Below are 26,775 nucleotides of genomic sequence, written 5' to 3'. Positions count from 1 at the left end.
TGGGTTCCTCAGTTTTGGCAGGGCTTGCCTTCCCACTGATGGAAGGTTTACAAAGAGAAAAAAATCATTATGTCTGAAATTCTGCCAGGACACATCAGCGTATTTCCAGGCTGCCATCTATCGTGTAACTCTATGAAGATTTAATATTAAAAAAAAAAAAATTGCAATGCACCTGCTTCTAAGGAGAACTACCTGTCATACGATAGCATGCTTTTATTGTCAGTGAATTTAAAATTTTATTTATTAGGGTTTACAACTTGGGTTTCTTCCCTTAGGCTTCCTGATCTCTGGGTTAAGTATGACTTGCTTCCAAGGTCCACCTCCCACCCACCATAATTAGCCCAGAGATTTACCAGGGGCTTCTGACACCAGCTTTCCCCAGCGAGTTGAGTGCACTACTATTTGTGGTCATCACCCTAAGTGATTCAGTAGCTCTGCTATCTTTAGAGTCTTGTCTCATCCCACACAAAGCTCTTTTCAGACCCAGTTTGACATTATGATACTGTACCCTGGCCCCGCAGGGTCAGACAGTATAATGTGGCGATTCAGTATCTGTCTTACAGCAGAAAAAGGGCATTCAGTGTTCTGCTAAAGGGCAGGCTGACGACAAGGAACGTGCAAGGCAACATTCAGTGGATACTGCCACCTTGCTTGGGTAGGAGTAAAGCATCTTGCCCTGAAAAAAAAAAAAAAACAAAAAACAAACAAGGCTCCAGAAGCACACGAATTCTTTTCTGTTGATTTTTAGGTTTTTGATATTAGGATCTCAGACCTAAGCTGGTAGAGTATGGCTATAGAAGAGGTTCTTCTCTGTGAGATCCCTCCCTCGTTCTGTGGCAAGTCAACTGAAGCAGGATTTGTTGAAGTCAACTTAAGTTGTTGAGAAGGTCTGCTTAAGTTGTTGAATATTAAAGTTTTGGTGCTGTGCTTAGAAGCTAAAATTGGTGACAGGCTTATCCAAATTTTATCCTCTACTCTTGTTTTCTTTGACTAGTTTCTGTACCTGGTCCAGTTTCCCAAAGCTTTTTGTGGCCATCTGGAAATGAGAATAATAGAGCACTCAAGAAAAGTGGGATATTGCGTTTGCTCCATGGAATATTTCATATCTAGATTAGCCTTTCATTTCAGAGCCATTTTAAAGCTGGGTCCTCACTTAGAGAGCCAACTTATGGGTAGGACGGTGAAAAATGGAAAGTTCTTGTGGACACGACTTACATGTTAACTATTTACCTTTTAGGGAAAAAAATGATAGCATAATTTGTCCCTTGCTGATTAATGTTCCATTTCTCAGTATTACTGACAAGCAACAACACCAATAATAATACATCCCACATGTTTCTCAGACCTGGGAAACTTGTATCAAGTAAAACTTCTTCCAAGTTGCCTGTCCTACCTTGGGTGACAATGTCTACATTATCTGAGTTTTACTAATTCCAAAATAGTCATTATTTGCTTGTGGCAGATTGAGAGGAAGTCTACCTTTGTACCGTTTATGAAGCTCTTGTTTGCTAAGAAATCTAATATTCTCAAGGGATGTGAGATCGTATTGTGGATAGAGCTTTGCTGCATGTCAGTTTATTGGAGGTCTGGTTTCATTCTGCTACTCACCAACTATGTGGTTCTGGCTAAGGGATCTCTTTAGTCTAAATTGCCTCATCTGGAAAGTGATTGGCATAATGATTTCTGTTGTCTCTTCCACTTTTAGAATTCTGTAATCTGCCTTCAGAAGAAGATGAGTCATTTTTGAGGCACTTTCAGCACATAGATAACATTCTAACAAATTAATCTTGTATCTGCATTTAAATAGGCTTTGAAATACTTCCGTGAGCAGTTAAAATGTATCCTCTATCAATTTATATATCTATCTTTCATCTATCTATCTTTCCATTCTTCTATATACCCACACATATACATTATGTTAGGTTATCAAGTAGGCAGATTAAGCTGTTCTCGAGCACAGTACCGAAAGTGTTTCAGAAAGAATTCAACATTTGATATATGAAAAACCTGATCCAAATGATCATCTTGAGAAAAATTAGCTTTATTAGATTTTCTTACATTTATTTTAAGGGTTAATACTGTATATGTTGGTCCTATAACTTTTAAGGTTTGGGACCTCCCTGGTGGTGCAGTGGTTAAGAATCCACCTGCCAATGCAGGGGACACAGGTTTGAGCCCTGGTCTGGGAAGATCCCACATGCCGTGGAGCAACTAAGCCCATGCGCCCCAACTAAAGAGCCTGCGCTCTAGAGCCCGCGAGCCACAACTACTGAGCCCGTGTGCCACAACTACTGAAGCCTGCATGCCCAGAGCCCATGCTCCGCAACAGGAGAAGCCACCACAATGAGAAGCCCATGCACTGCAACGAAGAGTAGCCCCCGCTCGCTGCAACTAGAGAAAGCCCACGCACAGCAATGAAGACCCATCGTGGCCAAAAATAAGTAAATAAAAATAAATAAATTTATTTAAAAAAACTTTTAAGGTTTTTAAGGCTTCTTTAGGTCTTAGTTGGAAGATTATATCTCTATCTTGAGTTCTGTCTCTATCTCTTGATTTTCCACTACACACACACACACACACACACTTATTTGACACTTATCTGCAAGGCACCTACTGAGCACTTTATATACATTGAATCCTCAGATTAACTTTAGGATATAATATGATGGATTTGGGGGTTGTGGTTGTCCCCTCAGCATTCTCTCTGTCCCTCTCCCATTATGTTTTGCTTCTCAGATCCATCCGTTTTGCCAAAGTGACTGGTGACATACGGACAAAGATGGTCCAATTAAAGGAAAGCCCAGGATTTTTGTTAGATGGCTTGGGAAGAGACTCCCCTATTTGTTGAATATAAATGAGAAAACATTAAATTCCAGAAGCATCTGGCAGCCATCGTGCTATCAGATTGCATCCAGCCTTGGAATGATGTGGATTCTCCAAAGAACAGAGAAGACAATGGAAAGAAGTGGGTATTTTATGAAATTGTTGAGTCACTGAAGTCCTCTCTACCACTGGACTTTTCAGTAATACAAGACAATAAATTCTCTTATTTATTTGGGTTTTATGATTCATCACCAAGGGCATCCTAACTTACACAGGTAAACATTCTCCCCGTTTTACTGATGAAGAAACCGAAGCTCAGAAAGGTCGAGGGTGGCTAGAGACACCGATCATTTAGAAAACATCCAAGGTCACACAGCTAGTGAGGGCCAAGCTGGGATTCAGACCCAGGTTGTCTGACTCCAAAGTCTATGCACTGAACGGCTACATTAGTTTTTCTCTTTGAGAAAACTACTGTGTAATTCAGACGTCAGCCATTTCACATTGGTTGACTCTCTACTTGGGGACTAAATCTAGAATATTAAAAGTGAAGTATTTCAGAAAGAATGAGACTTCGGTTGTGTGGTACAGGGGCTACTCTTTCTGTGCGCCCAACACCTCTCCTCTTTTCTGCTAACAGCCCAATCCCTCGCCACGTGGCTCAGCTGCTGGTCAGATTCCTAACCCCCAGCCCCATCGGGAATCTGCAGCTCCTGCAGGCAGAGTGGGCGGCGCGGTCATCCGTGGGAAGTACCACACAGAGAAGCCCAGGAGCGCCTGCAGGATCTCCCAGGTGTCTGTTCTTCCTGAGGCCTGATTGTCCGTCTGTTCTCACAGTTCTCTGAGCTCTTACCACATCGTCCCCACAAATCTCTTTTGGCCTTAAGTTAGCCAGACCTGGTTCCTGCTGCTTGTAACAGAACGTCCTAGGTTATACTTCTGGCAATATTCAAGGCTCCATTCCCAAGGCCGCCTGTATATTTGGTATTTGGGTAATCGGTGGGCTGATGGGGCATGTGCTTATTTCCACCCACCAGCAAGAAGATGTCACAGATGGTCGATTCAGCCTGTCTATCTCAGGAGTTTCCATGTTAGCAATAGTCAAAAGGATTCTTTTAGAAGGGATGGTGAAAACTTCCAATTTGTTGAAAAGATATCAAATTACAATGAGTGAATTATGTACTTTACACTTAATAATTAATGAGGGGTTACTAGAACTAATTAGTGTTGGGAGTATTCATACTTAATTACCTGTCGCCAGCCCCACTCAGTTAAGGACTGGTAAAATATTCCTACTGCTGTTTAGAGACTCTAACCTCAAAGGACTGACTCTAATCTTCAACCTGATCTTGGGCTTTTCCTTCCATTATTTTCTCTTTGAGTTTCATGGTCAAAGATCTCAATGATTCCTCTGCTTTCTGCCTTCAGAGTGCTTGGAGGAACCATTTATCCTGCCCCTGGAGTTCTGAGACCAAAAGAACAATTTCTGGGAAAGCATGGCTATGTGTACTGAGCCCTTTGAAAGTAGCAGGATTCTTTCTGTGAGATACTTTCCTCCCTGTCCCCCCAACTCCCTCCATCCTTTAAAAATATATATTTCCCTCTTACCCCAAATCTAGGACTGGTGTCAACTTGCCCTTGTCTTTCTCAGCTGCCTAGAGTGTGATCTACTGGTGCTCAGTTCTTGAGTCAGTCCTGAAAAGTTCAGGAAGTATAGTAAAAACATCGGCTGCCCCAGGGGGAGGAGGGTCAGGATTCGGGGTAGAAATGAGCTGCCACCAGGGTAGATGTTTGGCGAGCGGGGTTGAGCTCTGATAGCCCATTTAGCCTTCCGATTCGCAGTTGAACTTCCTGCTTTCATAGATTTTTTTTTTTTTTCAGGGAGCTTGGTGTCCTTTACTGCCCTCTAGCTTCAATAAGGAGCCATTTGGGTACCCTAGAGAGATTTTAATCGCTTTAAGCCTCAGAGTGAAGGGATTGGAATCTCTATTTCTTTTCTCTTTCAAAAGACCCCTCTGTTCCTACGTACATTCTTGGGTGCAAACTGCAACCTAGGTGGCACAGCCCTGCTAAACTTCCCCCAGCAGCATCCATGCTCTAGGATGGATCAAAAAGTCCTGTTATACCAGTGCATTACAGCATTAAATGAACAAACCATTCTCCACTACAACATTCGATGATACAGTTTCCTATAACACACATGTCTAGTTTCACATAAAAGAGCTAGATCCTCTTTTTCATATAAGGAGGTCAATAAATGATACCTAAAATGGAAATATCAGGAAACATCAGCATAATCATATAAGTTAGAAATATGGAGGTAACTGTCATAAAAATAGCTAAAAGAGCTGAAAATGTTTGCTTCTGAACAGTATTGTTATATGTCTTGGTAGAATTATTTTAGTTTTGAAACTTATAACTTCTTGACTTTGAGGAAAATTAACTTTTAAAAAAAGAGCATCTTTTTTTTTTTTTTAACTTTGATGGACACAAAGTTTGTCTCCATGGATTTTATATATATATATATATATAGTCTCAAAGTCCTAATTTCTTTTTGATTTCACTCTCTCATGTTAGTAGCTTTCCTCAAATATGTGATATCCATGGTTACTAGCTCATATTGAAGCATGTGACACTGACTGTCAAAAAAAAAAGCTGATTGTAAGCTCTGCGTGGTGGGGAGGGGCTTACTGAGAGGTAGCCTGAACTGTCGAGTGACTGGAATGGGCTTCTTCATTAGGGTTCCCAAATGACAGCATCTGTAGGGGTTTTTTTCCCCTTGGACTCATCTTTTCCCAGTGTGACCTTACTGCCTCTCATCAAGAGCTGAGACCCTGTTTTCACTCCCCTGAATCTGTTAGGCCTCGGGACTGCTTTGATCAATAGAATAAGTGGAAGTGACGCTGGGCCAGTTCTGGGCTTGGTCTTTAACTAGCCTGGCAGCTCTGCTTGCTGTGTCTGGAAGCTACTCTCTATGTACGAAGTACAGCTCTGCCCTGAGAAGCCCAAGCCATGGGCAGACTCTGGAGAATGAGACTCCTTGGGAAGAAAGAGAGAGACAGAGAGAGAGACAGACAGACAGACAGACAGACAGACACACACACACACACACGAGTGAGAGCAAGAGTAAGAGAGAGGCCAAGGATCACTTAGGTGCCAGAATGTAAATGATGGCGCCATCTTGGCAGTGGATCCTCCCGCTTCAGCTACCTCAGCTGATACTGCAAGGGTCAGAGATGACACGGTCAGCTGAGCCCTTCCTTAATTCCTGACCCATAAAACTGTGAGCGAAGCAAAATGACTGTTTTAAACCACTAAGTGTGGGGTAGGTTTTAATGCAGCAGTAAATAACAGAGATGCTGTGCTATGGAGACTTTGCTTTCAGGCTTGTGCTCATTCCTCCTTTGAGAGGTGTGAGCTGTCTCCTGTTCTCGAGCCTTCTGTCGTCCAGATCAGTCTGCTTCTGGCTTTTTATAGGTTTTCTTTTTCTCAGGTCTGCTAAGTCAGTTGTTACCAGTCCATTTGCTTTTCAGCTTCCAAAATTTAATTACTCTAATTTCTCGTATTGTCTTCTTCCTTGCAGGTTTACCTGTTTTGTTCTCTCCTCACTATAGTTTTTGTGGCATTTGGCAGACAGTGGAGGTCAATATATACATTCAATCTGCCACATTTAACTGAATGTCCCCTACAAGTTTTCCTAAGTACTTAAAATGACAATGGTGGCTTGGGGCTTTTGGCAAAGGGAAGTAATAGTTTTGGGGAGTCTTTTTGGCCCAGGGAAATTTTTCTCTGATTCCTCCATAAAAGATGGGAAGGGAGTAGGGCTGATTCAGGGACCAAGCTTGATTCTGATTCTGGTCAGGAACACTGCTGTGGGTGTGATTACTATGGGGACATACTAGGTGCTACAGCTGGTTCTGGGAAATAGGCTCTTGGCTGTCAAGGGAAGAAAGGACATACACATACATCCCATTATGTGTTTGCAACTGGTAAGTTCATGAAGATTCTTGAAGAAACAAGCAGTATGATGAGACTTTCTAGTATCAATATTACTTACCATTCGAGTGTTAGCTCACTAAAAGGGAAGGTGACATGGCATATTAAATGTTTCTATAGAAAAGTCAGTCTTAACTAAAAGAGAAAAAGTAAAATGGGATTGTGTAGGTCATAGAAAAAAAAGAAAAGATTTGCTGCTTGGAGAGTTCCAAGTTCTCAGGTAAAGATCTGAGAACTTCTCTGGCAATGTGAGTTAAAGTTCTGAGAGGAAACAGACGAACCGGGCTTTTAGGAGGCTCCAATTCAAGATGGTGATTGAAGGAGGAAGACCCTAAACTCACCTCCTCTCATGGACACTCCAAATCTACAGCTCCATATGGAACAATTTCTGATGAAAACCTAAAAATGACTTCTACACATTGGGCATATGCGAAAAAATTACATCAGTGCAGGTAGGAGAGGCTGAGACACAATAAATCCCATCCTCAGTGCTGTGACCTTCAATCAGGAGGGAACTCAAAACCTGGATCTTCTCCTTGAGGAGTGAAGGGCTTGAGCCTCACATCAGGCACCCCAGTTTTTAAGATCTGCACCTGAGAGATGAGCCCCCAAAACATTTAGCTTTCAAAACCAATGGGGCTGGCATCCTGAGATCCACAAGGCTATAGCAAACTGAGAAATGGCTTTTATTATAATAAACAACCAAAAATATAAAACCTTTTTTTTTTTTTTAAACACTCCAAAAGGCAAGACTGAAACTTCCATTGAATTTATGTCAGAAAATACTTGAGATTGTCTGGTTGAACTACCTCACAATAAAAATCAAATCCACCAAACTGAAGACATTTGCAGCCCTCTCTGTTATTAATTTTTTCCCTGATTTGACTCGAGCCTCTTCTTCAACATGAAACCTATCTGGCCCTAAATTGGACCAGAGCAATTTTAAAATTAAATATTGAAGGTGTCATTTCTTGAGGGAGGAACAAAAGCAGTGGATTGCAAAACCAAGCCTAAAAACAAGAGTTTCAGGGAAACAGTGAGTTGGAGAGATTTGTGACATCTGAGAGTTGGGAAGGGGAGTATGAAAAGTAACAGGGCACTTCTGGAGAAACCTTCTTGTTGGGTGAACTCCAAGGGCAACAAAAGTACATTTAATGACTTGAGGCAAGTTCATTAGGAAGGACTAGGGTGTGAGGCCAGCTCCCTGGAGCTGTGCAACCAAGAAATGAGAAAGCCCGGTTCAAGAGGAGTTTGGTGACTGAGAGATCCAGTGATCATTAAATGAAAAGGAAGAATTAGCTTAAATGTACAAAGGAATTTTATAGATCCTAGATAATTCACCAGCTCATGGGGAGTTCCGAGTTTTGTGATGAGTGAGAACTTCTCTGGCAATAAGACAACTCAAAGGGGGAAAAACTAATCAAATAACTATAGCTAAATTTAAGGGAAGCAATATAGGGTTAGTACTTGAGAACATAGACTTTCTGGTCAGACGTTCTGGGATTTGGGTCCTTGCTTCTCCCTGGCTGGTCATGTGATTTGGGGCAAGTAACTTATTTTTTTCTGAGCCTCAGCTTTAACATGGGCCTCTTTAAACATGGGATGACGAAAGGTATTTCATAGGGTTATTCTGAGGATTCAATGAGAAATTATTTGTTAAGCACTTAGCAGGTGCCTGGTACATAATAAACGGTAGCTGCTGCCGCCACCAAAACTATTATCTTCATTGTAGCAGATCTGGGTTGCTGTCCACAAATGCTTCATGCTTCTTTTCCATAGGAAATTGTTTCTGGGAAGTGGCTGCCCAAACAGGGACTACATTTCCCAACCACCCTTGCATTCAAGTGGGACCATGTGACCAAGTTCTGGCCAATGGAATGCCAGGTGAAGTCATGTACATCACTTCCACGTGGGCCCATAAACACTTCCTAGGTGATCTGCCTTCACGCTTTCTCCCTCTGCAGGCTATATGTCAGTGGCCAGTGTGACCTTGGAAACCGTATGTTGACGATGAAAGATCCTTTGTTAGTCTGGTTCCTGAATGACCATATGGAACAAAGATTTCAGGGTTTATCTGTTAGGCAGTTAGTGTTACCTTAACAACACAAATGGCATCATTATGGCTCAGGATTGCAGTAGTCTGATCAAGTCTGAGCTCAAGAATAAGTCTTGGAGAAACCATCCAGGAAGAATCTTACATTGCCAGTGACCAAAATGGCAAAGAAAGGCGCTGTGGCTCAGCTCAGAAAACAAATTATGGCTGATCTTTATACTTTAAAAATACTCATCACATTCAGTGTTTTGTCATGAGATTTCTTTACACTGTGTCCTAAACTGCTGACTGGATGTTTGTCTGGAGAATCTCTCACTACAGACAAACCTCAGCAGAGGGTCATGAGGGAGAGGCCATGGCCTTTGCAGGAGAAAACCCAATTTCCTTGGGTGTTGGAGCATTCATTGTTAGCGGCTAATGCCAGGGAGACTTTGATTCTTGGACTCTTCTTTGGCTGGTTTAATCCCAGGGCACCACAGTTCTTTCTGCTACTCTACTGAGGGTTCAAGTTATTTCAAAAACTGAGCAACTTTTAAAAATGTTGGGTGTTCAGATTCCATATCTAGGATCTAGCCAGGTTAGATTATCTCAAGGAAAACTGGGCTGGGAAGTCCAAGCCATTCAAAGTGATGTATTGCTTTCCCTCTCTTGTTATTTGTAACAGCTGTTCTCTCCTCATTATTTTTTGAGAAAAAAAAGAGAAAAATCCTAAACCACTCAAAGCACAGGCCACTTCATAGAGTCAAGTACCAAACTATCTTCTTGGGTAGTCTGCTTTACATAGCAGAACAAACTGAAATGGTTCTCTAGGTAGGAGTGGGTGTCATTCCCTAGCCTTTATTTGGAAAATGGTGGTGAGGATGTGGGGAGTGGGTGTTAAGAAAGGGAATGCCTGAAACTGTGCCAAAGAACTGTGGCATGGCTGTGGGGATTGGACTGTTTTCAGGCTTGATTGTTACTTGTTCTGCATCTTCCCATCACTTTTCCCCATATCTTCTCAAACTTTTGGTTTTCTCCTTGGGGTCCTGTGATGCTAGTCTTAATGGCAAAGCCATATAGCTGGATGGGAGGGAAGCAATGGCACGGGAATCATGCACATGGGCTCCCAATGTTCTGGGTGGGTCTAAGTGTAGTCAATTAGAAGAGGGTAGAGTGTTTTAAAAGTGGTGGGTCTTGGAAGATTGAAGAATCAGGCAGTGCACTGTCATGCCCTGACTCAAGACTCCTGAGGCATGAATGTCAGAAAAGCCAACTCTATCACTTGATCCAACCTGAAGGCAAATGTTATTTTTATAGTTTCAAGTCCTGCACCACAGTCTTAACCAGAATCTAAATCTTAAACTGGGCTGGTAGTGGGCAGTCAGTGATTTTAGATGTCTGGTAGAAGTAAACGCTTTTTAAAAAAAATATTTATTTATTTATTTGGCTGCACTGGATCTTAGTTGTAGCACGCGGGATCTTTTTTGCCACAAGTGGGATCTTTTAGTTGTGGCGTGCAAACCCTTAGTTGTGGCATGTGGGATCTAGTTCCCTGACCAGGGATCGAACCCGGGCTCCCTGCATTGGGAGTGCAGAGTCTTAGCCACTGGACCACCAAGGAAGCCCCGAAGTAAACTCTTTTTAAACCCATTCCTCTCATTTATCCTCTCTCCTCAAGGTCCTTGTTAATGCAGGCTTCACTTATGGACTCCAGGTGAGATGGTGAGGAACAAAACCCCTTTCAGTCCTTTTAGAAAACAATTATTGTCAGCTCTTTTGATTTACATGACCAGGAAGAAGTAAAAAAGTATCAGGGGATATTCAGGAATTAACCAGAAGTGCAAGGCACTTGAATACTGTGGTGTGTCATGGTTGAATAACAATGACAAAATGGTTCTGCTTTGGATTTTTCTCTCTAGTAAGTCATCTTGACCCACTGTGAGACTCATGGCCTGGCAGGTAGCTGATTCTGTGTGGAAGGCAGAATTCTCCGATGACCCCTAAAGACCACACTTTTGTACAATACCCTCCCCTTGAGTGTGGGAGAGACCTGTGAATATGATAGGATATCACTCTTGTGATTAGGTTTCTAATCAGTTGAGGCTGAGTTAATCAAAAGGGAGATTATCCTGTGTAGGTCTGAACTAATCAGATGTGCCCTGAAAAGAAGATAGAGCATCGAGACCTTCCCCTGATGGCTGGAGAAAGCAGGTTGTGAACTACCCATGGAGTCCACATGGTCAGGACCCTCCCAGGGAGCAGCCTCCAGGAGATGAGAGTGGCCCTGGCCAGCAGCCGGTGAGAAAGTAGGGAACTTCCTGCCAACAACTTGGATGAGCCTGAAGAGGACCTTGCGCCCCAGATGAGGATGCAGAGCCAGTCACACCTTGAATTCAGCCTCATGAAATGCACCCAGATCTCAGGCTCAGAAACAGATAATAAATGTGTGTTGTTTTTAGCTAATAAGTTTGTGGCAAAGTGTTAGCCAGCAATAGAAAACTGATACACTCTGTTATCAGCAAACTTCTTTTTTTTAAGTCTGGGAAATCAGCATTTGATTTATATAGGGCTATAGGTCATTTCACTCTCAATACTATACTTGTGGAACTTCCCTGGTTGGGGCAGTGGTTAAGAACCCGCCTGCCAATGGAGGGGACATGGATTTGATCCCTGGTCCAGGAAGATCCACACGCCGTGGAGCAACTAAGCCCGTGCGCCACAACTACTGAGCCTGCACTCTAGAGCCCGCGAGCCACAACTACTGAGCCTGTGTGCCTAGAGCCCGCGCACCGCAACAAAGAGTAGCCCCCCCTCGCCATGACTAGAGAAAGCCCGTGCGCGGCAACGAAGACCCAACACAGCCAAAACTAAAAAATTAATTAATTAAAACAATACTACACTTGTGACATAATGCGAAAAATAATATACTTTAAAAAAAGAATAATATCTTATTTATCTTTGAAGAACTCACCAAAGTTCTGCATTTCTCATTTAATTACTAACTACAAAGATAATTTGGGAATATATACATATATACGTATATATTCTGTGTGTATATATATAAAATCTATATATGAGGAACATATAAATTAGATGGATAGGTAGGTAAATAGATTATACATATATACACACACATACAAGGAATTGCCTTATGCAATTGTTGGGAGCTGGCTAAGCAAATCTGAAGGGCAATCAGTCAGAAAGAGAATATCGCAAGCAGGCTGGACACCAGATGGCATGGACTTGAAGCTTTTTGTCCACAGGCAGCAAGCCGTCTAGAAGGAAGATCCAGGGGGAAGGGAGGACAATTGCAGGCTATGTGCTTTTTTGTATCAAGACAGACCTTAATTAATAAACTTCTAAAATTAACAAATTTTTTTTTAGAGCATTTTTAGGCTCAAAGCAAAATTGAGTGGAAAGTACAGAGAGTTCCCATATACCCCTATTCCCACACATGTATAACGTTCCCCACATTCGGCACTAGAGTGGTCCATTTGTTACAACTGATGAACCTACATTCACACATCACTATCACCCAGAGTCCATAGTTTACATTAGGGTTCACCCTTACTGGTGTATATTCTATGGGTTTGGGCAAATGTGTAATGACATGGATATACCACTGCAGTATGATACAGCAGGGTTTCACTGCCCCCCAAATCCTCTGTGCTTGGTCTTTTCATCTCTTTCCAAACCCCACCTGTGGCAACCATGGATCCATTTACCAGCTCCATAGTTTTGCCTTTTCCAGAATGCCATATAGTTGGAATCATACAGTATTAGCCTTTTCAGATTGGCTTCTTTCACTTAGTAATATCCTAAGCCCTCTTTTAAGAGTCTTCCAACTGATTAACTCAGGCCTTCCCTGGATATTCTCCTTTTCAATGGACTTAAAGGCAACTGAGGAGGGACTTTAATCACATTTTGCAAAATTCCTTCACAGCAGCACTTATATTAGTGTTTGATTGACTAACTGGGAAAAGATGTGTGCAAGCTACAAAATGGCCCTTCTTCCCTTCTGTCTTCCAGCTTTCCTGAGAGAATATTCCTTGCAACCCATCCTAGCCAGAAACATGCTAGAAAGGGACTTCTGCGACTGTAGTCAGGCGTAGTTAGTTGACCCATCAAAAGTCACCAGACTTGAAGTAGGTAAGGTGCTCAGGACAGGGCAGTTTAGCTCTTGTATCATGATATTTTGGATATTCTGTTTTCATAAAATTAAACTGAGACTTTACAATGAAAAAAAAACTCATCAGACATATACATCTTTGATAATTTCTCTATCTATCAATTATCGTTCTATCAATCAATCAAAATTCATTAATTCATACCTATACTTCCAATTCCAATCTTATGCCTCAGGATTCATTTTAGCCTTCCTCCTTTCCATGTTTAAAAATTTCTTCCCAGACATTAAGAAACATGGCTCAACTTGAGAACACGGGGAGGTGGAGGGTAAGCTGGGACAAAGTGAGAGAGTGGCATGGACATATATACACTACCAAATGTAAAATAGATAGCTAGGGGAAGCAGCTGCATAGCACAGGGAGATCAGCTCTGGTGCTTTGTGACCACCTAGAGGGGTGGGATAGGAAGGGTGGGAGGGAGATGCTAGAGGGAGGAGATATGGGGATATATGTATATGTATAGCTGATTCTCTTTGTTATAAAGCAGAAACAAATACACCATTGTAAAGCAATTATACTCCAATAACGATGTTAAAAAAAAATGTAGGTAACCAAAAAAATCTTTTTCATTAAATTAGGATCTGTTTTCACTTAAAAGAAAAAAAAAAAAGAAACATGGCTCATATTACCCTCAATATATTTATCTGTTCAATCAACTGACTTATCTGATCGCAATAACCAATCTCCACACACTCCATCCACCTCCACTTGCCCTCTCCTCCTCACTGTCTAGATTCCCAGGTTGCTGGGCAAGCGGCTGCACGCCTCACTGACTCTTCCTTGGATGCTGAGGTCTTTGCACGCAGAAGGGAAGGGGAAGAAATGAAATAGGGAATTGGAAGGGAGGATGAGAAAAGTGGACGGGAAGGAAGGATGTTAGTTTGAAATAATTGAAAGTTCTTTTTCTTTTCACACTTCCTTGTTTTCTATCTCACCCTTATTCAGCCAGAGGTATCCATTACCTTAGGGAAAATTCAGATTGTTAAGTCGGGAATGCAAAGAGTTAAAAACAAGTCCATATTCAGCCTTTGACTTCCAATATGAGAAATTTTGAGTCCACAGTAACACAACGAATCTTTAAACCTTGGCTTTATCAGGAGAGCAGTGTTTTCTAAATTCCAAATACTCCCTTAAAATATGAATAGCCTAGCTTGGTAGACTATGTCAAAGTGTAGAGAAGACAGTTGATGGTATGTAAGGGATGTTCCTGCCAAACAGGAAGAGAAAGTGGAAAGCCTTCTTCTATAGGGAGGAAGGAGTTGTAAAAGGATGGAGAATGGAGTGAAGATGCTGCCCTAGGCCTCAGGCTGGGGAGGCCTGTTGGAAAGAAGGAGAAGCATCAGATAGTTGAGGGAATAGCTAGAAGCAGAGGTTACCTGTGCTCGGCTTCCCATTTATAACTTTAAGAGGAGCTTACACTTTAGGGCTCCCCCTGCATCCTCATGGCAAGTGTAGTAGAGCAGCGATGGCACTACGGCACGCTCAGGCAGAAGGAGGCCCGAGACCAAGCCCCCTGTTCTCTGTGGCTTGTAGGTGGCACATAGGGACACAGATGTTCTGATGTCCTTCCGTTGTGCCCCCGCCTCCTCCTGAGGCATGTGGCAAGGAACTGAAAGTGCTTGCTGGTAACCTTTGCCAACTGGACGACTGGAGCAAAGGAAAAGGGACTTTGCAGGTGAGGACAGCAGGCAGCCTTCCCAGGGTGGGGACAGAGCAAGGGTGGCAGCCATACCTCAGGGAAGCCATGGCACCGGGGAGAGCTGAGGGGGGGGCCTGTGAGCAAGCACCCTAGGAGTGGTACCCTAGGTACCACTTCCCGCCACGCTGAGAGTCCAGGTCCAGAGTCACAGCATCTGAGGCTCCCCGCACAGCAGCAAGAGTGCAGACAGAACCCAGGCCCAGAGCCGCTGGGGCTAAGACACCGACCGAGCAGAGGGCAATGTGTGTATTAGGGGATCCTTTATCCAGCCCCATGAGGATATTTAAGTTTAGCCCTGCCCCGAGATATCACCTTGATGTGGATGGGACAGGGTGAGGGAAATCCTCTTAAGGCATGAAGAATCCACTCTGTTAGGGTGTTCAGACTTAGAAACGCTATTGAGCCGAAAGAAATTGAGTTGATCACAGCATCTTTTAAATTAAAAATCCTCTCTTTGCCGTCTCCTTTTTCCAACACCACCACCACTCCACCACCAACCCCCAGGAATCAGGGAATGAAACTGCAGGAGTAGTTTGAGATCGATCATGGAAAATAAAGGACAGTCCATTTTAGTCGCAGTGTGTACATGTGGACCCCAACACATTACTAAACAACCCCATACCTCAGGCCCTGCCTTGGGGAGTGAGAGCCATGTGGGCACCATGTTGCTCTGTCCTGGAACCGCACACTTAAGTGCACCAGTTGGAATTCCTTTGGCCTGGCTTTCGCTGATTCAGCAAATTACTTAGGAGAGGCTGATCCATTGTCAAACAGATGATACCAGCAGGGAATGCATGTCTGGCAAACATAGCCCTCAATTTGCAGATTGTTGCGGTATCTGTGGTAACGAGGACTCTGTATCTTTTTCCAATTTAAGAAAATTTCTTGCAGTTCCCCGGGATATGATGATATGTGGTTCTTGACATCCGAATGAACTGATATAATTCTAACAGTATGCTGCATATTCCTGTGGCACTGGTGGGTATTTTGTACTGATTTGCTTTACAGTTTTCAAGGTGAGCTTGACATCTTAGGATTGCTAGTGAATCTGCTTTACATATCAGGGAACTTTTCCTAATATAGGTGAAAGTTTTGGTTACTTTCTGGTTGTTCCTACAATGGTAATTTCCATGTGCAAATCTGAAACCATCCCTCCGGGGGGGGGGGCGGTGCTTCGATCTTCCTTGCACATCTTGTGGTGGTTTGTTAAGAATGGTATCCTCACCATGAACATCTAGATCAATTCTATGGACATTTCCTTATTATTTCAAAAACTGCAGAGAACAGGGATTTTGTAATAATTGATCCAGAAAGTCCCTAGCACATTAGGAATGCCTAAAAATAAGCAAAAGCAATGAGAGAGGTAAATACTGCTCTGTACTTAAGAAAACTCAATTCTGCTGCCCCATCAAATTAGCTGCCTAAGTCTAAATGGAAGATGTAAAAAAACTGAAGTGGAAACTTGTTATAGATTCCTTCCCTCTCAGACCTACAATGGAAATGTCTCTTAGGAATTATCTTTTAATTAATTACTAAAATACTGTAGGCTTAATCTCTTAATAAAGTAAGTACTGCTACTGGAACACTTCTTAGTAGATGAATCACCTGAATCATTTCTACTTGTGAGAATAAAAAAAAAAAAAGCGGTAAGCAGTTTTATTAACTTCCTGTCACGTTTATTTCTTGCCAAGTCCAAGCTCAATCCAGTTCTGCTGCATATGAACTCAGTTTTCCTTTTTGATATTTCCCTTAAAGACTTTAATTTTCAGAGTTGAAATCATGTTGAAGAAGATAAAGGAAATATTGGATAAAAAGATGAAGGCTTTAAGAAGGAAGGGAAAAAACTTTCTTTCCTTGGAGCAGACAGTGTTATTCAGAGTGGTTATGAAGAAATGATAAACACCATGGCAATAAGACAAATAATGATTTGCACCCCAAAGGCTGTTCCATGTAGTCATGTATTAAACCATAAAAGAAAAAAAATCAACCCAATTTTCCTTTGGAAAAACTTAAGAGGCAGAGGGAGTAAGGTCAGAATCTATTATATAGCTCAATGGAAAAATACAGAAGGTATGAAAAAATTCTGAATTTTACTTCATACCATGAAATCCACATCAGGGTTACACAGAGGAGAGAGAGAGGGATAAGGTCTCAGTGACCAGGTCTGAGGAAGGCACAGGGTATATTCTAGCCCACAGTGGTTAGGAGTTAGAGTCATTCAGTTAGATGTGAAACTATGTGGTCTCAGAGCACTGTGGTACCACTGGCTCCTACTCTTCACTCTGTTAATCTTCTTTCACCTCATATTTTCACCAGTGACGAGGAGAAAAATTATAATAACTACTTGTTGGTGAGCATTTATCATACATCTGACACCGTTCTAAATGTTTTACTTATTTTTCTCAAATAAGACATTAGGCTATTAAGATGTGGACTAGTTAGATAGTAATTGATGACAAACTCTAAATTCATATAGGGTCTTTTCTCCATTGATTAGCACATGGAGAAAATGGGGTGAACAATGAGATCAAACTTCAGGTCGTGAATTGTTCAGGTCTGAGGTTGTTTATCAACTTTATTGCCTAAGAGACTTGAACTCTAGGGCTTACTATTTATTGGTGTGGTAAAAGCATTGGACCAAGGGCAAAGAAATGAAACATCTGATTCTATGACCATGACCGCCATCGGGCGGGTGGGGCAGAGATGGTGAGCTGTCCACAGTTGCTAGGAGCGGCTGCTCAGCCATGGTCCAGCTATATTTCCTAGACCACTTTGTATCGGGGTGGGGCGATGTGTCCAATGCAACATGAGTGGAAGTGACATAGGTCACTTTCAAATTGGTGTGGTTAAAAAGCATGTGTATTTTCTCTATCCTCTCTCTCCCTGTCTACCCACTGGATCTTGATGCCCAAGGTGACTTGGGAGCCCTGTACTGAAGATGGCAGAGCTTCTGAAGCCCAAGTTTCTGAAAAACTCTTGTGTAGAGCAGAGACTCCTGCTTCCCACGCCCTTCCACTCCACATGTACCCCTGCGCACTGAACAGGAATACCTGCTTTATTTTATACATGACATAAACGCACATAAATAAATGTTTTAACCACTGAGATTTCTGGGTTTACCTCTTACAGCAGTTAGGATTACTCTGACTAATAAGGAAGACTATTTTGTACTATTAAATTCTAAAATTTTATGTTAGTTTTCTTAACAACAGAAAATTTGGTAGCAAAAGAGGCAAGTTGGAAAGAGTTCCATTTTAGATGGATACAAGGCAAATTTTTAGAAATCACAGCAAAGAAAAATGAAAGTAACCATTTTTTTTCTTGGAAAACTAGCATTTAAATATTTCATAATTTCAAAGAAAAGCAGGTAGAGTTTGAGAGTGTAAACCAATAGACAGAAAAATAACTTTCATTTCCATAGTGCTTCATAACTTTAAAGTATTTTTCTTTTCCTCAATTTATTTAACACTTACGGTAATTCTGGAAAGTCATGTGGCAATAATGATGATGATTATAAAAAAATAACGGTGAAGGTTTTGAGTGCTCTATTCCAGGCTCTGCGTTAAGAGCTTTACATGTATATCTTATTTAATTATGACACCACCACCAGAGATTGGCACTATAATTATCCCTATTTTAAAAATGAGAAAATTGAGACCTAGGGATGTTAAAGGTCAAGTTAAATGTCACATCCTAGTGAGTGGTAAAGTCAGGAACCTAACCTGAGGCTGACTGTGAAGGTTGTTCCTTCTACCTCCATGTCATGCCGACTCCCCGCTTGTGCCCAGCGTGGTCGCCACTTGTGGATGAAGCTGTTATGGCCCAGAGAGTTGAAATGTGTAGCTTGGTCTGAACTGCCAGGGTTTGTCAGAGTCAGATTTTCTGACTCTGACTTGAGTACTCTTTCAACTTGGAATACCATAAATTAAAGCAAACACTAACTTGGTTATGGGGCAGACAGTCAATATTTTTAGAGTGTTTATAGAAAGGAAGTAATTTTGGCCTGGCAAAAGAGCAAACTGAAGGTAGTTTTACATTCCTATTTCAAAAAGAATCACTCAAATTGGGAAAATTCCCATGGTGCTGGATCTTTCTGTGGGCGATTGAGGGAGAGCAAACCCCTTCTGCTCCTGTTCCAGCCCTTTTAAAAGCAAATTTTGTAGATTATCTCCCTGGGCTTGCTGCCTTCTGAGTCTGATGTACAAAATTGCTTGGTATTTGGCAAATTTTGGCTGGCAAGAAAGCATCTGTGTGGTTAGTTTTGTGTCTGACTCTTGCTGGGAGGTTAAGGCCAGTTTTGATGTCGGTACACCCACATCCCATCTATCTCCATTCTGACACAATAGAAGTGCAGTCAGGAGGAGAGGAGCCAAGGGGGGCTGGACCACACAATGGTTAGCAGAGCTCCAAAGTCACACTTCCTGGGTTCAAGGCCCATCTGCATCATGCTCTGGTAAGTGACCTTGGACTCTATGCCTTAGTTTTCCTCATCTGTAAAAGGGGTATCTTAGTCATTTTGGGCCGCTATGACAAAGTACCATAAACTGGGTGGCTTATACACAACAGAAATTTATTTCTCACAGTTCTAGAGGCTGGAAGTCCAAGATTAGGGTGCCAGCATGTCAGGTCCTGGTAAGGACCCTCTTCTGGGTTGCAGACTGCTGTCTTCTCATTGTATCCTCACAGGGCAGAAAGAGGGAGAGCTCTCTGGGGTCTCTTTTATAAGGGCACTAATCTCATTCATGAGGCTTCCACCTTATGACCTAATTACCTCTCCAAGGCCCCGCCTTCTAGTACCATCACATTGGGGGTTAAGATTTTAACAAATGAATTTTGGGGAAATGCAAACATTCAGTCCACTGCAATGGGGAATAAGGGTTTTGCTTTATGTGTATAGACAACATAATGCATGTCAAGGGCATAGGCTTTGAAATGATTCACACTAAGTGCTCAGTAAAATTGAGTTATAGTTGTAAAACAAAATGTCTGAAAAGGACAGAGTATCTAAGAAGAACAACATAGTCTTCTTGTTTGTTGTGAATCATCTAGTCACATCTTCACCAGTGTCTTCTAACACTGGATTTGGCCTAGCAATACTGGTTTGAAGGAACAAGTCAGCAATAGGTTTTGAAGAAACAGGCCCAAGTCTAAGATGCAGAATTTGGCTTCAGAGCTCCTGGGAAGCAGCAGGATCCTTGGATGGGACAGCTCATTAAAATGTAGTTACGACTACCCTTCCCTCATTCTGGAAAAAAGCCAACAGGTGGCTCTTGGGGAATGTTTCACACTAACTTTTCCTTTTTTTCTTCTCATTCTCATGTTTTTTTGCTCAGAATTTAAAAAAAAATCCTGCTGTGGTCATTTTGATTTCACCACGGGTTTTTTTTTTTGTGGGGGGATTGGGGGGTGTCAGGCTAGTCCATTCAATATCTAGTTAGTGGGGGAAACCAGCTGCTTCTCAAGGCAAAGAAAGAACAAGCTCTGTGCCCACCTCCCTCTCCTCCCAACTGGTCTCTTATCCCATGGCTGCCCCAGAGGAATGTGGCTCCAGGCTGTGAGAGCCTCCGGGAAACCAGGTGCTCAGTGGGCCTGAGAAGCTGAAGGCAGGAACGAGCAGGTCAGACAAGCTGAGAGGCTGGTGGGAGAAGCAAGGAACAGGGAAGTGAGTGATGGGGCCACAGGGCTTTGTCTGAGAGGTGGGTGAAATGTTAGGTTGCTCACAGGCTAGGAGAGCACTGCTTCCAGGAAAGGACAGGCAAGAGGAAGAGGTGAAGGGTCAGCTCTGGAGCTTCGTTATGCTGGAATGCGGCCCAATTCCAACGGGTCTTCTCTTCTTCTCCTGTTCCTCTTTCTGCATCTATTTCTGGAAATGCAAGTCCTTGGGCCTTCCTTGTAGTTTTGCTCAGCTAATGGGTTTCAAGAGCAGTTCAGAGTCTCTGAGCCCTTTCCTTTGACTCCTTCCTAAGCTCGTCATCAAGATTAGACCAGATCAGTTATTCTTGCTTTTCAAGTGTATAAGTTATAAATAACCTTCCTGAGGAAAGAGCACTGGACTGGGAGGCTGGAGCTCCAGCATCGTCTCCACTTGTGTGATCTTGTCATCACTGCAGTGAAAACTGTGATGCATCCCCCAGATGCACCCCCCTCAGGACTGAGGCTCCGGTCCCCTAACTGCTGGGGGCATTGGCAGCTGATGGCTCACAGCTGAATCCATCTGTAAGCATTGCCTTTGGCCTAAAGCAGTGGTTCTTAGTGGGTACAATTTGGTCTCCCAGGGCATTTGGTAGTGTCTGGAGACATTTTTGGTTGTCATAACGGAGGAGTGGGATGGGACGGGCGTCTAGTGGGTAGAGGCTGCGATACCGCTCAACAATGTACAGTGCCCCGGGCAGCTTCCTACGATAAAGAATCAAGCAGCGGGCTTCCCTGGTGGCGCAGTGGTTGAGAATCTGCCTGCTAATGCAGGGGACACGGGTTCGAGCCCTGGTCTGGGAATATCCCACATGCCGTGGAGCGGCTGGGCCCGTGAGCCACAACTACTGAGCCTGCGCGTCTGGAGCCTGTGCTCCGCAACAAGAGAGGCCACGATAGTGAGAGGCCCGCGCACCGCGATGAAGAGTGGCCCCCGCTTGCCACAACTAGAGAAAGCCCTCGCACAGAAACGAAGACCCAACACAGCCATAAATAATTAATTAATTAATTCATTCATTAATTAATTAATTAAAAAAAAAAAAAGAATCAAGTAGCCCAGAACGTCAACAGTGCTTCAGGTTGAGAAACGCTGCCCTAAGGGAGCCACTTTACCCAAGATTAAACGCCCTCCCCAGAGGCAGCCTGCATACTTTAACAGGTTTATGGCCAGGTACAAAAGCCTGACCCTTGCTTCAATTTAGGGACAAGTCAAAAAGGCCGTTCCAGCTCAGCGCTTTCTATGGGATTGGCTGAGGCCTCTGCTGTGGCACTGTCACACTTCAACACCTCCCTCTGCCCAGTCCTGCTGGTTGCCTCATGCTGTAGACTGAATATTTGCCCCTCCCCACCCCTGATTTCATATGTTGACACCTAATGCCCAATGTGATGGTATTAGGAGGTGGAGCCTTAGGTCATGAGGGTGGAACCCTTATAAATGGGATTAGTGCTCATATAAAAGAGACCCTACAGAGTTCCCTAGTCCCTTCTACCATGTGAGGACACAGTGAAAAGATGGCCATCTATGAACCAGGAAGCAGGCCCTCACCAGACACCGAATCTACCAGCACCTTGATCTTGGACTTCCCAGCTTCCAGAACTAGAAAAATTAAATTTCTGTTGTTTATAAGATATAGTCTATGGTATTTTGTCATAGCAGCCTGAATGGATTAAGACATCTCACAGATTATGAGGAACACTTCCCCAGTAAACCTCCTGCACGCAAATCTCCATCTCAGAGTCCGTTCCCCAGAGTGCTCAGACTAAGACACTTGGTATCAAAAGTAATCCTCAGAAGCAGACTGAATGCTTCCCCCTTTTGCTACTTGCTGAAAATGAGGCAGATTTCATTGCACTCATCAATTTCTATTAGTAATGTGTGACAGAAATTGCTAGTTGTAGCTAATGTCTCTTCTCCCATATTTATGTCATAACAAAAATTTTCATGGGACATATGCTGCCTATATGCTAGGTTAGGCTTGATAATATGACCATATTCTGACCAGTGGGAGGTAAGTGATTCTGATGTGTGCGCCTTCTAGGCTGGGCTCTTATGGAAAAGGATGGTATACTCCCCTTTCTATTTTCCCCTTCGGCTGGACTGCAGATATAATGATGGAGGATGGAGCAGTTATCATAAAAGCCTCATGCTGAGGATGTCAAAGTAGCAAAATAGAGGGACTTGGGTCCCTGATGATTATCGTGCTACCATACAACCTCTGGGCTACTTTTTAGGACTGTTATGTGAGCGAGAACTCTCTGTTACAGCAGCCAACCCAATACAGGCATATTTTGGAGATAAAGTGGGTGCAGTTCCAGACCACAGCAATACAGTGAATATTGCAATAAAGCGAGTCACCTGAATTTTTGGTTTCTCAGTCCATATAAAACTTATGATTACACTATACTGTTGTATATTATGTGTGCAATAGCATTTTGCCTAAAAAAACAGTGTACATACATTAAAAATACTTTATTGTTAAAAAGTGCTAAACCGGGGCTTCCGTGGTAGTGCAGTGGTTGAGAATCTGCCTGCCAATGCAGGCGACACGGGTTCGAGCCCTGGTCTGGGAAGATCCCACATGCCGCGGAGCAACTAGGCCCGTGAGCCACAACTACTGAGCCTGCACGTCTGGAGCCTGTGCTCCGCAACAAGATGCCGCGGTAGTGAGAGGCCCGCGCACCGCGATGAAGAGTGGCCCCCGCTTGCCGCAACTAGAGAAAGCCCTCGCACAGAAACGAAGACCCAACACAGCCAAAAATAAATAAATAAAATAAAGAATTACAAAAAAAAAAAAAGTGCTAAACCTCATCTGAGTTTTCAGCAAGTCATAATCTTTTTGCTGGCGGAGATTTGCTTTTGCCTGCCCTGATGTTGACGGCTGCTGACTGATCAGGGCAGTGGCTGCTGAAGGTCACAGTAGCTGTGTCAATTTCTTAAGATAAGATGACAATGTTCCTAATGCCCCCAAACAATTATAACAGTAACATCAAAGATCATTAGTCACAGATCACCATAACAAATCTAATAATGAAAAAGTTTGAAATATTATATGAATTACAAGAAGGTGACACAGAGACACCAAGTGAGGAATAGCTGCTCCAAAAATGTTGCCAACAGACTTGCTTGATGCAGGGTTGCCACAAACCTTCAATTTATAAGAAAGGCAGTATCTGTGAAGCACAATAAAGTGCAATAAAATGAGGTCTGCCTGTATGTAAGCTATATACATCCTTAGCATAATAAAATGATGATAATAAAGGCCTTAAAAAGATGTATTATTTTTAGTGATGTTTCATTAATCACATTTTAAATTTACATTCTCAAAATAACCACATAATTTTATGATTGAATCCTATGTCTACATAGTAGTTTTATCCAATAACAGAGAGTAAAATTGGGAGTGAGGGTAAGTATATCAGAATCCCCTAAAGACTTGTTTCAGAAATATACATATTCAGCTCTTTCCTCTACAAAGATTATAATATACCCTTGGGATGGAGTATATTTCAGGTAGATGTTTTGAAAACTTAGGGTAGTGTATGAAACTCTGATGTGTCACCTTGCCTCATATAGAAAGCACAGAGCAGGAACTCAATAAATGTCTTTTGAATAACTAAACAAAATTCCTGGGGTTGGAGATATATACTATGGAATTTTTCTTCTTCTTTTTTAATTGCAGTGCTAACAGCCCCTCGTGAGAACTCAGAAGGCAGGTTTATGTTCCCAGGACATAAACATATAAAGCTCAGCAGATTTGTGAATATCTAAGAGGTAAAGAAAAGGTAAGAGCAAAGTTAGGTAGAACTCTACCACTTGCTTTTAACAGATATATTAATAGATATATTTTAAACCTGTGTTTGAAGTCTAAAATTTCTCAGAGAGATTCAGATGATAGGAAGGTGATATTGTAAGCAGACATGGTAGGTACATTAGGTAACCCTCTCATTTTGGCCAAAGATTCACTGGGTACTTAAGTAAAATATTTATAGGTAGGTGACATTTGGCTAAAATTTTATAGCCTATAACTTTGTTTACTGCCTCTAACTTAGACGTGTCAGTACACATTGGTACAATAGTTGTGTCTAGTTATTTCAAATAGCTATGTAAATCCAGATTAGGAAGTAATAAAGATCCTACTATAACACAGAACTTTATTTATGCCTCTTGTTGAGCTCAAGAATTGGGTAGGGGGTGGGATGATGCTGATTAAAACAAGAGTTCTGCTTTAGTGCTCATTTGCCCTGGTGTCTCTGTTGTGGGTGCCTCTCCTAGAACTCAGTGTTAGGGCTCCACTACTGTTTCCCTGCACTAAGGCCCCAAATGCCTCAGACTGCAGCTGTAGGAGAGTAAAAAAACTTCCTCTCCCCTTGGAGGTTCAGTAACTGGGCCCCTGCAAGCCAAACTGACAAAAGATGGATTAATGGGAGAAAAGAAAACTGAATTTATTTACACATGCAGTATGCATACATGCAGGAGAAACTCAGTGATGAGTAATTCATAGGGACGGTTAGACACAGGAGCTTATATACCATTTTAACAAAGAGCAGTAAAATTGTGGAAAAGGGATAAGATGAAGGAACAGGGGTTTAGGCTCTCAGGGGTGACAAACTATGGGAAGGTAAACATATGGGGGAAACTAATGGAATATAAGAGTTGTTTAGTAAGGTTTCTTATGTAGATTCCTCTCAGTGCTGTCTCTGGGCGGATAAGAGTCTAGAGTCTCTGGTGATTAAGAGTTTTGCCCTTCCAGGTACAAGAGGGGAGGGGGAGCCCATTCACAAAGTGAAATTTCTACTCAGTTTTAGGCAAACAGGGGGAGGGTAGAAAGCTTTTGGGTGGTTTTTGTCTGTGTGTGTGTGTGTGTGTGTGTGTGTGTGTGTGTGTGTGTGTGTGTGTGTGTGTGTGTGCTGTTTCTCAACTGCCCTCAGCTTCAAATAATCCCCATGTCAATGCAGCAGGTTTTGGGGTAGCATATTCTGATCCCCTCCACAGCCCAGGGGGCAGGAGATGGATGGGAGCCCAGGTGTTATGCTACCTTTTAGACTTTGGGTTTGTCCTTTATGCTGAGGCCCTCTCCTTTTTCCTTAACTTCATCCTGTTACTTTCGTAGGCTTTTTCATGACCCTGCTGCATCCTCTAGTCTCTCTGTTACTCATGAACATTTAGCTTCATCTTCTCTTGCTAACAGCCTCAATCTTTCAGTATTTGAATAAGTTCAAAATCTTAAGAGGGAAACTGGCTCATCTTCATGTGCCAGGCTAAGTCAGGCTATGCTTATTAACTCCCCCATGGATTAACTGCCTTTGGGTCAGAGATCACCTGGCCAAGGATTGCATACCTGTCCCCCTGACCCCATCCTGTCATTTCCCTGAGCACAGGCCAAAGGAAGGGCAGTATTAGCTTAGAAGAGGAAGCTGGACACTTCTAATGATATGAGCAGTTCCCACAGAAAGGCATTCCTATATGTTAGAAATCAAATTCCATTGTGTCATGAAGAAACTACTTATTAAGAGTCTGCCTTGAAAGTTTTATGCAGTTCTGTAAGATCTTAATTTAGTTGAAGATGATCTTTCTTGATTTTGCATGTATTTATTGACTTCAGAGGAGATTTAGACATAAATTCCAGACCTCTGTTAGGTATGCAGAAATCCTATAAGGGGAAGCAGACTCAATCAGCCTTTTAGTATTTTAAGAATGTGGACTGTTGAACGGGAATGGTATCAGAGTTAAGAAATTCCACATTTTAGGGATAATAAGAGTAGTCTCACGGGGGTTATCATGGTGATTAAATGAAGCAACCCATATAATGCATCTGGCATTTAATAGATGATCAATACATGCTGGTGATTATTATTCCTTGTGGAATCAAAAGTCTTGAAATTCTGAAAACATTTATCCTTGAGTGGTTCGGTTTTTCTGTTTTCATTGTTTTACTTGGTCAATTTCTGCCATGAAAAAGTACAATTTCTCTTATCATTGAGAAATAATTATCCAATATCCAAAGGAAGAATATTCACATTCTAAAAGCTCTTCAGTTGCCCTTAGGTACTTTGCCTTTATTGCTGGAAGCTTCCAGTAAAGTATGGTTAGTGATGCCTCAGTAAATTATTTTAAGCAGAGATAGTATGTGCAAACTTGAATACAACTGAGATAAACACACTTTGTTTTATCAGAAAAATTGAGCATAAATCAACCTCACTTTCTACTTTGAAATTGCAAAATGCATAATACCGTGTGGCTATTTAAAGAAATGAAGTTGTGGAGAAGGAATAAAATGTTTTCCTCTACCTTCTTAGGTTCAATTACTGAGGCTTGTGAATTAAAGTGACAAAAGACAGTTTAACGAGAG

The 26,775-nt window shown here is 42.3% G+C and overlaps 1 pseudogene across 1 annotated transcript in view; it reads right to left on the bottom strand.

The window, feature by feature from the left end:
• Positions 1 to 26,775, bottom strand: part of LOC309655367 (nuclear cap-binding protein subunit 2 pseudogene) — a 388,523-nt pseudogene that overhangs the window by 53,321 nt on the left and 308,427 nt on the right. The gene's annotated exons all lie outside the window — the stretch shown is intronic.

The sequence above is a fragment of the Balaenoptera physalus genome (assembly GCF_965194825.1).
Source record: "Balaenoptera physalus genome assembly, chromosome: 2".
NCBI lineage: Eukaryota > Metazoa > Chordata > Mammalia > Artiodactyla > Balaenopteridae > Balaenoptera > Balaenoptera physalus.
This window is presented reverse-complemented; position numbering and strand designations above follow the sequence as displayed.